Here is a 17,732-nt window from a genome sequence, read left to right as displayed (position 1 = left end):
AGGCAGCTCACTCTTGTTTCCGAATAATGCCCCTTTGTATGCATACTTAACACTTTATTTGCCTGTATTCCCAAGAGGCACATTCTGTTTCTAGTTTATGGTTTATGAATAAGATTGCCATAAGCATGCTCTCACATGCTTTTGGGTGAACCATAAGTGCTGTTTTCTATGGAGTTTATACCTGTAAGTGGAATTGTAGGGTCATAATATGTGGATATGCCCTGCTTTAATGAATACTGCTGAATGGTTCTCTTCCTCTGCATGTGTTTTTAAGAAGGTGTTTCTGCTATTTTAGAGAAAATGTCAGTTCTGCAGGGAGGCCTGACCCTGTGGTACCTAAGACGTTGACTGTGCAGTGCTCTGAGCTCAGCCCCTTCCTTGTGTTAGCTCTTTGCACCCGGGAGACTTTTTTTATTACCTGCTGGGCAGATGTATCGTTAATCAAGAATTTATGCATCTCCCCAAAGCCTGACGGGATTCCTCAGGGCATAGAGCACGGTTCCTCACATGCATGCACTGGTTTAGGAGCCTCCTGATGGCAAGTGAATAAAGATACAGCCAGAGAGCAATCAGAAGGGTAGAATAAGGTCAGAAAACCAGATGGAGAATCCGAAAGCAGGCCTCCAAGGACAGCCTGGGAAGACATGAGGAGGAAGTGAACTAGTCTTTCCAGTCTTAATCAGTGGCTGTGAGCAGCTCACACATTCCCAGCACTAGAGGCTATCTACTGCTTGGTCAATTCCACACCCAGCACATGCCCCAGAGCAGCAAAGGTGATTGGCAGAAATAGACCAACCTAGGCAGGTTTTTTGGGAGGAGGGTGGCTCGTTGAAGAGTTGTTAGTGTGAGGAAACCACAAGGAGCTCCACCTGACCAAGGCAGTTGCATGTGGACAGTCTCTGCAGCTGTTTCATGTGTTGCAGCAGATTATGCCAACACCCCAGTTCCAGATGCTACTAACCAAGCTTCCAACCATCCGAGAGCTGTAAGTGTGCGAAGTTTGACTTAAGATGTGGAATGAGCCTGATGTCAACACAATACAATCCCAGTTAAAATTCCTGTTTACATTCTTACGTTGCCAGCTGAGTCTCTCTGGGGTCAATAATCATGAGTATACATGATAGTTATGGACTGACCTGCAGTGAAATTTACCAGAATCAGTGTCTACTTAAACTAGATCCACAATCTGTTTGTTTTTACTTTCTTACCAGTGAAAAATTCATTTCAATAGAAGTCTTAGAAATATACCATGAGTTGCAAAAATAAAAATAAAAACAAGGAGTAACCCATTAAGAAAGAATTCTAACAGGCAATGAGAAGGAACCTATGGTGAATCCTGAGTCCACAAGAGTGGCCTCCAGCAGCCCCCTTCACTGTGTTTCATACTATGTTGGTGAGAAAGAAGCAGCCAGCATGGAGAAGGGAAAGGCTCACATCATTCCTCTTTCCTGGATCACGTCCTCTCCATGGTGACTGTTTAAAACACCAGACCCTACAGCTAAATTGCCAAAACTCTTCTCCATACTATCAGAACTTTGAAATAGCCAAGTCTCCTGGTATCTTCCATCAGGAGGCAGCAAAGCTATAGACCTGACCCACATGATACATCCATAAATGTAGAGACCATTTCTGAGGATTACTATAGGGCAATCATTCGAGAGAAAAAAAGGAGGGAAAAACAGTGTTGTTCTTAGATATGAGATCATTTCTAATATTTGAAGTCTAGAAAATTGGCCATGCTAGACATTGTATACTTCAAAATAACTAGTGGTGAAGATTTGGCAATTTAGTAATGAACACTAGTGGCTGAACCTTATTATTAATACACACTATCATAAGCATGTTTTGTGTGTCATATACTCTACTCACAAGTGTGCAATTATTTATGTCAGTGTTAAAAAGAAAAATAAGTTAATCTGCTCATTGTGGGTATATCTGTGATCAGTATGTCTGTGATCAGTCCTTCTAAGCTAAGGGTAGCTGAAAAGGTTAGATGAGTCGCACAAACCATTACAATTTGTGAAAACTACATTTTTTGTGAAAATAGCAAAGTACAGAATTTGTGAAGACACTAAAACAACAATTTCATAGTGACAGACAAGAGACGTTTATAGCCCTAAGGATAAGAAATGGCATTTGTGCCTAGAGCATGCTAATACTGCTCTGAATGTTTAATATAAATTAGCAATCCTCACAGCAACCTTCCAAGATAAGTAGTATTAACTCTGTGGAAGAAGAAATTAAGCCACAAAGGGCTAAAGAGTCAAAGAGCTAAAAGGCTTGGCTCAAGAATTTTCATCTCCAACTTCTGAAACTCAAAATGCGGTCATGAACAAGGAGGCAGTTTAGGCATCAGAGTTCTAACCTTACCCATCTTCCCTTCCATCTTTACTCAATGATGCGTCAGTCACATGCATCATTCTATCAGATGTTCCAAGAATCTTGTGCCATTGAGATAGTTATCCATCAAAAATAAAGGTTATGTTACCTTGATTATTTAAAAATATAAAAATAAAAACTCAATTCAGTCTACTAAATAATACTGTAAACACCTGTACCAAAGAACAGACCTTTTGTAGACTAAGAATCTAGAAGAAGGAAGAATTAATGGAAAAGCAAGGCAGGGTGGACAGGGAAGAGTTTGACTGCAGATTCTGTTCCTATACTGATTTGAATAAAGTGTGGATGCTTAGTGAGGCTTCTATTTTCCCTGAAGCTCCCAGGCAGCTTTAGAGAGTAGAGCGTAGTGATCATCTAGAATCCTGGAATGTTAAGCACTAGAAGATACTATTTACCCAAATCTTCACTCTGGCAATGGACAACTGAGATTATGGGCATAAAGTATTTCTTCCAGCATAACGGTCTACTCCCAAGAGAGCCACATCTAGCAACCCTTTCTTGGTGACTCAGTGGACACCTACAGCATCCCAATCACACACAGATGTGGAATCCATGCAACAAAGAGACAAAGTGGAGAGAGAAGAAAAGTGCTTGACTTGCTTACATCTATAGACAAAGCCCAGGGCAAGCAAAACATATATAATGCTATGAACAGACTGGAATATATAAATCAAAACAACAGGGCATAATAACTCAACTATCAACTGCTAGCCCAACAGAAAGACATTTCCTTGGGAGGAAAGGGCAATAGAAAGAAATCTTTGTTATGCATGGTACTCAAACCTATTGAAAATGTCAAAATAATCTCATTAAAGTGTAACACACTCAAGACAGACACAAAGAGTCCATGCAATCTTGAAAAAAAATAAATCTGTGAAGGAATTTCACTTAATCCTCTCCTCTTGCTGACTTTTTTTTTCTTTCAAATTTGCCTGTAAACTAATACTTACATCATTTTATTTAGGGCAAGGGCCTGTGCCTGCAAACAGTTATTAAAATAAATGTTCTTTCCATGACCCAAAAGAACCAGTTGGTATTAAATCAAACTTTTCCAGTTTATCTGGTGACAGCCCTTTCAGAAAACCTCAAGAGGTGACCTGTCACCTCATTCTTTAATAAGCAATAGTTTTCTTTTTGACTCAGGGGTGATAAACAAGGTCACTTTGAACACGAAAGACACATTTACATAAACCAACAGCATCCAGAATATGCAATTAAAAAAAACGAATAGTTAATGAGCCTGCAAAATCATATGCATCCCTTTCTAGAGTAAATCTTAGTGGATGATGAGCGATGGAGTTTTCTACGCTTGAATCTCTTTTTTAATTGAGTAAATAAGCTAAGGTAAGAATTAAAGCATAAATTAAAACATGAGCGTACACACAGTCTGTAGGGGAGTGGGGGATGGAGATGATCCAGGAAAACAAAGGAAAGATTTATTTAGCTGGATTTTAAAGTGCCCGTGTCACCTTTGCATTTAATGTTGTATATACGTGCACATACAAGTATGTAACAAAACCAACTAACACTGACCTTGTGAGTCACCTCTCTTTGGCTTGGATAGCTGCAGTCACTCTGACCAAGAAGAAAACAACATACTGAAGTTAATGAAGTTAACAAACATGCCGTACATTCATTATGGTATGAACCATAGTATGGTAGGTGGCATTATTGGCTCCAATTCTTCACCGTCTTTGCACTCGGGTGACATTCAGCTAGGGCACTCACTTTGACCAGTAGAGTAAGAAGTGACAGCATGCCATTTCCAAGACTGGGCTTTTAGATGTCTTGGTTCCCAGTTGTTCTCTCTGCTACCTTCATGTAAAGGTTTTGCCCATGATAACCTATTGGAAAGTGAGGAATATGAGATACATAAAGGAGAAGAAACTTGGCAAATCCATCTTAGGATAACCAATTCAGCAAAGCCCCACAGCTATACCAGCTAAACAGGGGTGCCTCACTGCATCCTAGAGGCTTTTGAGCTAAAATAATGATATGAAAGCAACCACATTGTAGTGGTTTATTTGATGGTCAATGTGACTGGATTTATATCTAGGAGATTGAGTGTTCTCTCTCTCTCTGTGTCTGTGTGCGTGCGTGTGTGTGTGTGTGTGTGTGTGTGTGTGTGTGTGTGTGTTCATGTATCTCAGACCTGCCCGACATGTGAGTAGCATCATTTGTGAACTGGGAGCTTGTACAGAATAAAGGGAAGAGGAGTTAGTGGTTTGAATTAGAATTGGTATCTAGGTGAAGGTCCTACTAGGGGAGGTTTCTGAGGAGGTGTAGCCTTGCTGAGGGAAGCATTTCAGTGAGGTGGACTTTGAATGGAGCTATTTTTCCCTCACACCCAACTCATGCTTGTAGTTGAAGATAGGTACTACCAGCTTCCTGTTCCCACCTCTATGCCTACTCCTTGTTGCCCTGGGTTTCTGCCAGGCTGAACTCTTAACCCACTGGAACCATAAGCCCAAATAAACTCTTTACTCTGTAAGTTGATTCTTGTCACAGTGTTTTATTATGGCAACATAAGAGGAACTAACACAGGCTGTAACAGAAGAAAAAGATCTGAGTACCTGCATTGCTCTTTCCTGTTTATTCATCTTCTACAATGTGAACTGCTCTGCTCTACCACACTTGCTTTCTATGATTATTGACACCTTGGAAACCAGGAGCAAAACCCTCTCAGGTTGTCCATGTTACAAATTTTGACCCCAGAGAGGGAAAAATAACTAATCAATATAATCGTGACATTACATAACCTAAGAGCAATAATAATTACGTACCAATTGCATGACAGCTTTTGGATTGGGCCCTTGTTTTAGGATGGCTAGAGGTGCTCAGAAACCTAACAAATAAGATCTCACCCTAAGTGATGGAGAAGACACTTCACTGTCCATGGTTTAAATTTTCTACTTGTTACAGCACAGCAAATATTAGTTGTACCTTCCAAAAGTGAGGATTAAAAGCCCACTAGAATATTCACACAGCTCAACAAGAAGGCTCATGTTCCGACACACACAGAGTGGGAAGGAAGGAAGGGAAAGAAGAAAGGACAGAGATTGAAGATAAAGAGAAAAGGAAGAGAGGGAGGGAACAAATCCTCTTCTCTAAGGGTTATTATATTACAGTATTAGTTACTTCTGTCATTGACAAAATATCCAGACAGAATCAATTTAAAGAAGGGAGAGGCTTGTTGGTGGATAGTCTTATAGGAGGCAGTCCACCAAGGGTGAGTTAGGCATGACAGCAGGTGAGGTGTGAGACATTTTGCCAACATCCAAGTGAGGTTGGACCCACAGAGGTAGTAGTAACTGCTGCCTTGGCCTTCACTTGAGATCAAACTTCCCACAAGAAAGCGATTGACTGAGTCCATGCTGTAATACAAACACCCTTTTTCTAGGCCTCTCTCAACTGTGTATTTAACTGACCTGAGAGAACTGTGGTAGTCTATCTAAAGTGCTCCACCACAGAAATAAACATGGCCATCTGTGTCCTTATCGGTCACAAACTAGCACCAATGTGTCAACAGAGGGGTGAGATATTAGAGCTGGAGTTGCCAGGAGGCACCAGCAAACTATGAAACGTGTGTATTCAGACATATACAGAGTATAGTTCCTAAGCCAGGTAAGCAATTTCTAACTGTTCACTTGGTAAACTGCAGGAGTCCTTAAATTCAGCTTCCTTGGCTCTCAGATCTTTCCACTTCTCCCCCTTCCATAAAAAGTGAGCACCGATAGTCTACCCAACCTGGAAATGATTTGTTCAAATGGTCTACACCTTAAGCCAGGCACTCATCTGCATGCAGACAGAGCCAGAGTATCAGATCTATTTTACATCACCATCTTTCCCTTATGCCCCACTAATCACTCTCTATGCAACAATTCAGCAATTGTACAGACACAACTCTGAGACTCCCCGACCGAAGAGCATCAGTCACAATACTAAAACGTCTTCACAGTCTGGACTTATTGCTATATCACCCATAAGAGTTGAAATGAGAGGCAATGGATGGCAAAGTGACACCCCAGAGGTCCCCCCATGACTGGTAGAGGGAGGTCACCTCTCGTACCTGACAATGTCACTGTGTCCCTTTGGTTAAGTAACTCTTCTTTCACAAGTAAATCCTCTTACCGTCTTAGGAGAGCAAATAGCCTATTAGCCCCCTTGCAACTTAATAAGAGCGTAATCTTGTCCAACAGAAAAGGGTTGATAGCCAAGGAATGGCTATGTGGCTGGCGTGTAAATTAAGATCTACTTGGTATACTTTAAAACCTAGTTAGAGAGAACTCTTCCCTATCGATTCAGCTTCTAGAAGGGTCCACTGCAAAGTACAGGAGACCGAACCAGGAAAGTAGTAAAGTCTGGAAACTAAACGTGGAATGGAAAGTTCCAAGAGGGAATCTGATCACAGTGCATTGATGGGTTTTAGAACCCAGGTCTTTAGCCAAGTGACAAGTACTGGGAATGAACACAGGGGGCCAGCCCTCTGGGTGGGGCCTAGAACACCTGGAGTCCTATGGGCACCACTAGCTGCAAGCTGCTGCCTGCATGCAAGTGACTCATCATCCGAACTGTCCGTTTCTGTGCGGGCCACGATGAGAAAATAGTCCAGCTGTAGTTGAGACTGAAAGCGACAGTACAAGGTCATGAAATCTGGGGACTGACTCAGTCACTAAAGTACTTGATTCACAAGCATGAGAACATGAGCTGGGATCCCTAACTCCAGCATAAAAGATGGGCACTTGGCACAGATCATCAGTCTTGACACGGGGCAGGGGCAAACAGGTGGATCCCTAGAGTTCATTGAAAGATCTTGTCTCTAAAATTGAGGTAGAACTTGATTGAGGAATGCATCAGACATGGACCTCTGTCACACACTACCTCAGCCTCAGTGACAGGCCAGTTGCCTGTCATGCAAGAGGCTTCGGGTCTCACCCCCAGCACCACAGAAGTCTCCTTTGTCACCAGAGGCTGCCACTCGCAGCCAGTCTGGTTGCCCAGTCCTGCTTCCTCCACCAACATCCGTGCACTCATCCTCTCCCCTATAAAATCTATACATGGCGGCCTTTCAACTGCCTTCTGGTCCCAGATCTCCTGTTGCCTTCCTTCTTATGTTCATCCCAAGTGGCCATAGTGGTGCCCTAACTCATTATTTCATGCAGCAAGGATTTGGAACCAGGCTGACAGGTTTAAATTCCCACACCTCTGCTTCCTGCCTTTGTAGCCTTAGATAAGTTCCTTTGCCTCCATTTGAGGAAATGAAATGAATAGTCATGTGGGCATTTATTTCAAAGTTGTAAAGAATCCGTTGACTCTGGGGCTAGAGAGATAGCTCAGTAGTTAAGAGCCCTTGCTGTTCTTACAGAAAAATGATTCTGCTTCTCCACGCTGACTATAGGCAGCTCACTTCCACCTATAACTTTAACTACATCTGAGGATCTGATGCGCTCTTCTGGCCTCTGTGGGCACCTTCACTCATCACCACATATCCCCACATGGATATATATGTATACACATAACTTAAAAATAACGATTTCCAGTTCAATTATAAAGAATTGACTAAGCTAATAAATTGTAAAGTGCAGGGAGTAGAACAAAAGAAACAATAAATAAATCAGTAAAATCAGTAATTATAGGGGGTTTTGTTGTTGTTTTTTACTTTTGAACATACACTCACTACATGGTCCAGGATGTCCTAGAACTCACTGTACAGTTCACACTGTCTTGATATATATACACATATATGCATTGATGCTAAGCTGAGTCTGAGAGTGGAACCATGGATGGGAGTGGTAGAACTTACCAGGACAGAAGTGGAGAGGGCCATTCTGGGATCAGAAGGAACTTGAAAGGTCGCCATGGATATAGATAGATTTTTATAGGCTGGAGGATGGAGGCACAGATGTCACATACAATATGTCATATATGTATATATATGATTTTGATGATGACATTCTTACAATGCTAAGCATAGTGCTCAGCCTAGCAGATATTCACACAGCAAAAGGTGCACACACTATTGGTTGAGTTCATTTATGGGCGTGAGTACTATATTTTGTTTGCAGTCCCGTCATATCTTTCCTATCTTTCATATCTTATGATTATTTTCAGAGTGGCTACATTCTGCCTCTTTAGCTTAACCCATGGCGAATAAAACCAAATATAACTGTCTCTGTTCACAAGAGAATTCTTACTACTTGGATACCTTGCATGAACACCTTTCTCAAAATTTCTTCCTCCCAGCTCGCCATGCTAAGTGCCTCTTTAAGGAATTACATTTCAGGGAGCCGGCTATCAAGACCAACAAGAAAGGAAAAAGCCAAAGCTATATTTATCCATTGGATTTCCAGATGTTGAGCGTGTCTTAGTTTTGCCAGAATGGTATCGACAATTTATGGTTGTCTTCGGAAAATCATTTGATAATGATCCAACTATCTAGAACCTCTTTATTTTATGCCCGTTAAAAGAAAAGAAAGTTATTACCCAGGAAAATTTCCAGACTGCCATAAAAGAAAACCAATTGCTGCCAAGAACCACCTGCCATAAAATTTCCCCTAACAGCTTCTTACCTTTATGTATCTGTACAGCAGGCTTTTTTAAAAATGAGAAGAGACCATCAATCATTTTTAAGGCTAATTGCAAATGTTTAGTGCAGAAATTAAATATTATAAGATGTGAAATAAGGTGTGTGGCATTCTAGAATTAAGTGTGTGCATCTCCCAGAGGGGACCATGAGAAGCATCAGGACTGTGGAGCCAGTAGTATCATTCCATGGGACCTTTGTGGAATCCTCATTGGACACCTTGCCTCTTATTCCACACAGCTCCTGAAATAACACAGCTAGATGTTCCACTGTCTTAAAGGGTTCTTTGGAAACAGAAATGAGATGGATATGTGAGCACTTTTACAAAACAAAATGTGGGCTTGATGCATAAAGGCAGTTGTCACCAACCCTGATGGCCTGAGTTAGAGCCTCAGGACACATTTGGTGAAAAGAGAGAATTGACTCCAAGATGTTCTCTGACCTACATGCCTTGATAGCTAGCACTGTGGACAGAATCTATGGTTTACATGGGAGATGGACAGAGAAAGGCAAGGTCTGCTAGCGTCATACTTGCCAGACTTGAACCTGCTAACTCCCTTCGATTATGCCTTTCCTCTCTTCCTCATTCCCCATTTCTTTATTGTTTTCTTTTCTTTAACATTCTATTATGTATTTATCACATGCCAGGCTCTGTGCTTAACTCAAGTTACATGCTGGGCTCATAACACTCACAGTCTGGTAGGACAGACACCAGTGATAACAGCCTCCCTTGTGTTCGAGATGGTGCGTTGAGTCTAGAAGGATACTCAGCTGCAGAGCCCTTACCAAGGAAATCTGAGGAGGAGGAAGTGACCAGAGAGGCAAAGAAAAGTGAGAACTGGGGGTGGGGGGGCAAAGTTAGTTAGCCACCAGAATAATTCAGGCAGAGGACAGCATCTACATTGATATCCTAGTCCCTAGGTCCACAGGGACATCCCAGACTTGGTGAAGAAAGACTTGGTGCCATCAAGTGTCACCAAAGAGACAAACCAGTACCTGTGAGTGACCCCTTCAGTGCGTCAGACTTTATCACAGGACCAAGAGGAAAGCATTCAAGGGTGGGACTCACTGAAGAGAAAGTAGCTGGCAGGAGCCATCAGCTTGAGGACAGGAACATATGTGGGAAAAGAATCATTGCATTACCCATACAACACGGTCGTGGCCTGTCACTACCATCTCTGACCAGCAGAAAAGGAGCGACAACACAGAGTTCTTCTCAAAACGGTTTATTCAGGAACCTTACAGCATGCAAGTGAAAACCTTTCTGTCTCCCCTTCTTGCTCTCCTTCTCTCTTTCTCCCTCTCCGCCCCCAAGCGCAGTCCCTTTTATCCTTTCTCAACTCCACCTCCTCAATCCATGTTGCGTGGCTGCAGTTCATAGGTCCACGTCATCTGGCCTGATATCGCGTCATGGGTGTACCTGCGCAGCTCGCACGGTGGGAGTGGCTAATCTGGGGGGGGGAGTGCTGCAGGAGGAAGTCAGGTGCTAGTCACAAGACTTGGCCAGAGTCCCAAGCGCCATCTTGGGACTGCCGCCACACCCACTCTCCACAGTGGCCACAGCTGTGTCTCGTGTCTTCACGGCTGCAGTGATGGACAAGACTAACGAGGATGAATTAGCATTTTCACAGAGGATGGGAGGCCACAAAAATCAGAATGTTTCATTTGGTATGAGGAGAGTGCTGGCTGGGGGTTAAGGAGAGATGACCATACAAAATAAGGTTTGATAAAGTGGGGCCTAACTACTTTCTCAACACAGGGAATCGTGACCCGGAGATGTTAGCCATCGCTTTAATGAGTCACAGACTGGCTCAATCACAGAGCGAAAGCCAAAAGCTCCCGGGCCCTGTGGCATAGGATCCACTCAGGCAAAAATCAGGACAACGAAATCAAACCAGCTGAGGGCAAATACAGAGTCAGGCTGAAACTGTGCCCTGTGCCCTGTGCCCTGTGCCCTGTGCTCTTGGGAACTGAAGTGTAGATGTTTTACACGTGGTGTGAGCCTTCCCCTTTAATGACTAAGCTATATCTTCAACTCTGTAAGACACTGAGAAAGAAGCTCAGGGGTTGGGGGTGGGGTTCTCTCACATGATAAAGGTTTCTGCTCCTGGGCTGTCCTGGGAGAATTAACATGGTACAGGGATTCTGATGGCATTGGCTCAGACTATGAGGATGGCAGTCTTCCCCACCACACAGACTAACAGCATCACATCTAAGACAAGAACAGGTCATGTTCCCTCTCCACACACTCCGGCAGGCCTCCCACTCCTACTTTCCCAGATGTGTTTCTGGGGCCCATGGAGCACAGCTGGATGCACCATGCCCTCACTCCCACCCCTTGCAAGTCCTGAGCTTCTCAGACAGTTTCCCAAATGGAAGCAAGAGGCCTCTTGTGGTATATATTACACTCACCCTCAGCCAAAAAGATGAGCCAAAAGAGCGAAAGACCCCATGTGACCTCTGAAGCAGCCGGCCTCATACAGACTGGTATGGCGGCTTCCACAAGATTAATTGTATTTTTCCTGGAACAAAGCTGAAAAATCACTCAGAGGGTAATAAATGCTGAAATATGTCTATGTTCTGCCAAAATTTCAGACAATAAGCCAATAAAGCAATTTTTACCTTATATATTTGAATGGATTCTATAACCCCCCCCCCCAACAGACCTTTTAGAATGTAATGGACTTAAAGCAACCAGAGAACCCAAAAGATATGTTCGTTTTAGTTTACATTTTTTTACTTGGGTCTGTCAAACCATTTGCTAGCATTTGCCACCTAAGATACTCTGTAACCCCCATCTTCTGGTTAAATCTCATGAAGGGATAATGTTGAAGGTATATGGACAGCAGGAAGCCTCTGAAGGTCGCCTCTTGTCACAGCAGCAGTATCAATAATGCAAGGGCTACAATAAGGGAACCTGTTGGCTACAGATAGCTCTGGGATTTCCAGACATTCTGGGGGTACAAATAAAATCTCTTCCTGGCATGAAATGAGAGGTGTTGGGGGTTCCCTCAACTCAAATAGAGAGTTATAATAACCTGGGCCCTATGTGTGTACAGAAATTTGTGGGTTGTGAAGAATGTTTGTATAGTGTCATCTTTATCCTCCCAGCAAACCTAGCTCTTGGGTATTATCACTAACATCACCATGGAGGTAATACAACTAAGGACCCCACACATTCAACAGGCTTATAGAAACTCACTAGAAAAGGTGATTGGTCATCTATGTGAAGACAATGAAATATATGACTGTATTCACAAGTGACCATGGTAGGGGAAACTCAGAATAAAATTATTTTAAGTAAAGAGGTCATACTGGTATGCGGATGGGGTTGTTGGTGGTAAGGATGGGGAAGAGGGAAGCAGGGGGTATAGTGGGGATGGTGGGGATGGGGGAGGTGTGGGAGGAGATAGCAGGGGCATGGCGGTCCTGGTAGGGATGGTGCTGGTGCTAGTGGTAGCAGGGGGATGGTGTGGGTAATGGTGATGAGGGATGCAAAGGGATGGTAGGGGGAGAAAGAGTGCTACTTGCAGTGCTTCTGCTGCTGCTGGTGCAATTGATACTGAGGATTTAAAATAGGATCTTGTGAATGCTGCACAAGCCCTCTTTCAATGAGCCATATACCCAAATCTTAAGAGAGTATACACATTGCTATTTCCAAACGTGAGAGGCAGATTTAGAAAGGACATGAGGATACATTGGCACTCTGGAATTATTGATGTTACCATTGTATTTTACTCTAAATAGATTCCAGAACATGATGAGAACAAAATGTAAGAAAAGAGCATTTGAGTTCTGTGGCCTTCTTTCAAGGCAGACAGTGACCTGGGGAAGCAAGCATTACGGTCACCTGGCTCGTTGTTTTAGCTAGTTTCCTGTTACTGTATCAAAAGCCTGAGAAAACCAATTTGTAAAGTTCAATTGTTTGTATGGCTCACAATTATGAAAGTTTGGTTCATTGGTTGTCTCTGTTGATTTTAGCCGACGGATAGGTAGCACCTCATTGAGGAAGACTTCAGCAGACCTCACCATGGCCTGAGACCAGGATCCTACAATTCCCTTCAACAACATGCTCCCAATGACCTAGGAGTCTCCAACCATTGTCCTCTTTCTTAACGACTCCACTTTCTCCCAACAGTGTCATCTTGAGGAATAAGCTTTAACACGTGGGATCTGTGGGGGACATTGAAGATCTAACCTAGAACCAACAGACTCACACAGTAAGTGGATAAAGAGCAATTGAGGTAAACCACATTCCTGAGCATCTTGAAGCAGAGAGTAGAAGAGAAGAAGAAAATGGCAGACAAACACAATCTACCAGTCGAAATGACGGGACCGTTTCCCTAACAGCAGCTGCTGTACACTCAGCCATGCTGACCTACAGAAACAGACTCTGCCTGACTATCAGAGCTCTCCAACACATGTTTTCCAAGCTCTTTATATGTCATGACCAGAAGAGAACACTCCGGACATTCCAGTCACAAACCCAGAAGTTCAAGGTCTCAGTGCTAATCATTCAGAAAAGGCTTGTAAGACTGCTTGGGAAGAGGGTTGTTTTGTTCTGTTAAGATGGGGGTCTTATGTAGCCTAGGCTAGCCTCAAACTTTATATGTAGCTCAGGGTGACTTTGAACTTCTGAACTTCCTGCCTTAATCTCTCAAGTGCTAAGATCATTGCCAGGCTCCACCAAACCTGGTTTTATGAGGTGCTAGGGATTAAGGCCAGGGACTCAATGTGCTCTAGACAAGCAGTCTGTCAAGTGAGATACAGGAAGGGCTTAACAAGCTCTGACTACATGCAAGCTCTGATTTATACACATTTCATTCTTACAAGCATTTTGGGTAAGTCTATCACTGCCCCTGTTTTGAACAGAAAGAAGTCAAGTCTCAGGGAACTTAAATAGCTTGTACAAATCAAACAGCTAAATAAATGTTAGACTAGGATATGGGTAAAGATTGGTCTCTTAGAGCTTACTAATAAGACAGTGAGATAGTCTATGTTTATCTCAAAAAGCCACAGAATAGAAAATCACTAGTTCTTATCTGTGATTAATGATAGTGTCTCCCATTGAGGTTTTATGTTGCTCAAAAACTCACAGCATCTTCTACTATGCTGATATCCTTCACATGTGAGTTGGGTACCAGTCCTCTAATGATGGAATGTGTGCTCCAATCATATGCTCAAGAAAAAAGTGTGGAAACTAATGAGTATTTAGTTTCTGCTCAGGAGGAAAAGGTAGCTCTTCATGAACTCTCCAATTCCACAGGCCATCCCTGCATAGCAGGGTTGAAGGTTCCTAGAATGCTCCAAGGATGGATCTAAATGAGTCTCTACTCAGATTCTTTATTCAGCACAGTTAAATAACAGAATCCAGTTGTCCTGCCTCCAGTTGCTGTGGACAGGCTAGCAGAAGATAAGAGAATTCCAGTCTCCAAAGTCAATTTCTCCATCTCAGGAGTACATAGTAGCTGACTAGCCAATAAAGTTTCTGTCCTTGTTGAATCTATAGCCTAGAGAATATGCTGTGGCTTTGACTATTAAATAACCCCCATGGGCTCAGGGATTAAAGGATTTGTCTCCAGCTGGTGGCACTATTTTGGAAGGTATGGGAACTTCAGGAATTGAGGTTACACAGAGGAAGTGGTTCACTCTGAGTGAGATGCTCTGTGAAGGACATCATATTTGTGACCTGCTCCCTTTTCTGATCACCTTAAAGCATCATCACATGATATTTCTGCCTCCCCTCAGTTCCAAAGCAATGGACCCATTGGCCAGAACAAGCTTTTCTTCCTTCCAGGTAATTTATAGCTAAATCCATGACAACAATGGAAATAAATAAATGAGTATTAACTGACTGGGCAGCGCCACTTCAAGGTAGATCTCCTTCGGGCTGTGTGTGGTTACCCCTTCCTGTCTGATTCCACTGCCAGAGTTTCCTTGTCACCTCTCAGGGGCTACTGTACATTAAGATTCCATTTCACAGTGGGTGAAAGGAGAAGATGTATCTTAATTTACCTGGGGTTCTGCCTACCTCACTTATTGAGATTTCCAGCCCGCTGAGAAGGAATTGGTCTTTCTTAATGATTAGTTCAAGACTTCACCTGTTGCTGACACTGGACCGTATTCTAGTCCTGGTTAAAATTCAGTGCTAGCATTTAACCAGGCAGCCTGGGGTGGGGGATCCTCTCTAGCTTACTGCCATTACTTAATTTTCTGCCTAGTCAAGAAAATAGGACTTGTAACTAGATTAGGTCTGAACCTAGGAAACGTCACTCATTGAATTCCAACTCCCAACCGTAATGCTTTTTGGCATGAGTGAGCATCTGTATTTCCAACCTGACACCCAAGTTTTGCAGCTCCTACAGTTTCCAGAGCTTCCTGGTTCTCAGCTGCCCACTTTCCACAAATTATTAGAAATTAATTTGACTCGGTTCAGCATTATCTGGCAATTCCACTGACCCTCCCCATGAGCCTTTCTGACTAATTTACATCCACGCCATGAGGCTTAATGTCTGTGATGCCCACACACATTATTTTAAGTTCATGCCAATTATAATTTTTAATGCAGTCTGAACATTATGCTGTTACTTAGCAACAAAGGTCACTCCAATAAATAATAATATCTTGTGAGCCTATTGATAGCCTCAATTCTTTTTCATGGGGATTGAGAGTAGGGAGACCTTTCCAAGCTACTGCTAACGTTTGAACTATTGCTAAGTAACAATTCCCTTCAGTTCCTCTAATGCAAGCAAGTCCCCTACCCTTGCCTGCTCATTCTGCCCCTCTTCCTCACAGCTGTTCTAGTGACATTGTCTAAACACCCCTCTTCCTACCATTTGTCTTCAGTGTCCGTTATATTGGAGCAGCATTAGAAAACCTGGTTAATGTACAGATTCAAAGGGATGCAGAAATATCAAGCTTAAATTGGGAGGGATGTTTTATTTCAGAAGGTAAAGGTTGACCATCCTTCAAAGGATGCCCAGCTTTTTGATATCACAACACCCCGGAGTAACTGGACAATCGTGTTACCAATAAAACAAAGCCAAACAACTGCAAGAACAAAATAAATGCCCTGCAATAAAAGTCTCATACTTTAAATAACTTAAAGGCATTGTGTTGGGCCACATTTATAGCTGCTGGTTGGACACATCTCTGTCCCTTAGAAAACGACATCATCTGTAGGCATGTTGCATGAGTCTCTCTTTAGTGAACAACCTCAGAAGTAATCAAGTCCTACAGTTTCCACAGTATAACTGGACTCCAATCAAGTCCCAAGGATATGGCCCCTTAGAGTCTCCCATCCTCCAGCAGATTGGGTGCCACATCTTATCAGCAAAGAGCAAATCCACCCTTCCACCCCATGTGATGGGGAACTGAAAGTGGCCTGGGTAAATCCAGTACTCAGGGCTGGTCACAAACTCTAAAGATCAGTAGAAATTAAGGAAATTCCTGTTGTGAGTCTTCAAGAAGGCCAGGCATATCTTCACTAAGCTGGTAAGTCTCTAGTGGAGGAAAATTCCAGCAATCTTTCAATTCTCTTTCCATTGGCCAGGAAATTACACTGGCCAATGAAGAAAGAATAGTGAGTCCCAATTTATCTTATCTCCATCAAGACCTTCAATCATTATGTGGCCAAAGATTTGAGGCTTTGCGAACAAAGGCTTACTTATAAAGGATATGGACCTCTCCCTCCCTCCCTCCCTCCCTCCCTACCTCCCTCCCTCCCTCCCTCCCTCCCTCCCTCCCTCTCTCTCTCTCTCTCTCTCTCTCTCTCCCTCCCTCCCTCCCTCCCTCTGTTTCCCTCCCTCCCTCTGTTTCCCTCCCTCCCTCCCTCCCTCCCTCCCTCCCTCCCTCTCTCTCTCCCTCTTCCTCCCTCCCTCCCTCCGTCTCCCTCTCTCTCTCTCTCTCTCTCTCTCTCTCTCTCTCTCACACACACACACACACACACACACACATGCATGTGCACATACACAGATCATACTTTTATTCTATAAAAATCAAGCCTAATGCTTTCAAATTAACTCATCATCAAGTGCCAAATCCAGACCCTTTACAGATTCACTTTTTTTATATGAAGACCTAGAAGACCTAGGCACCATTACTTTTTCCATCCTATAAAAAGAAACTGAGGCTCAGAAGCACTCAGTATTATGTGCTTAGCATGCATTAGGGGTACATAATAAACAAAGATTCTCACTTCGATACCCCATGCATTTAGCTGACTCTGGTATGTAGTTTTTATGGCTCCTAGAAAACTATGAAACCATTCTCATACACCCATTCTGTGGGCCATAGAGAAACACCTCAAAGGATCTTGCATTCTACAGAAATCTGCAAGGTAAAGATTCAGGGGACCTTGTCTTTTTCACTCTGTTTCTCCACAGTATATCCCAGCAAGGGAGTCTTGGTGAATGGCTCTTTCTTGACCAGTTTTCCTCTTACAGATCCCACCTTAGCATCCTAATTCACTATACACTATACACTATGCAATGTGCTAAAACGGATGTGTGGACACATAAGATACCCTGGTTAGGATCTGAACCTATGTTCTGTGGTCAGGAGCACATCATGGGTTAAAAACACTAACTGAACAGGATATTAGCACCACTGAACTCATCTCTTTTTTAATTATCACTCCACTTCATTCCTATGGATTCAAGGAAAATGAAGCTTTCAATTAAGCGCTTTTCATTCCAGACCAGTGCTCCTCATAGTAAGATAGAAGGTCAATGATCTGTTGAGAAGGGAC

The sequence above is a fragment of the Micromys minutus genome, assembly GCF_963924665.1.
Source record: "Micromys minutus genome assembly, chromosome: 19".
Lineage (NCBI taxonomy): Eukaryota > Metazoa > Chordata > Mammalia > Rodentia > Muridae > Micromys > Micromys minutus.
This window is presented reverse-complemented; position numbering follows the sequence as displayed.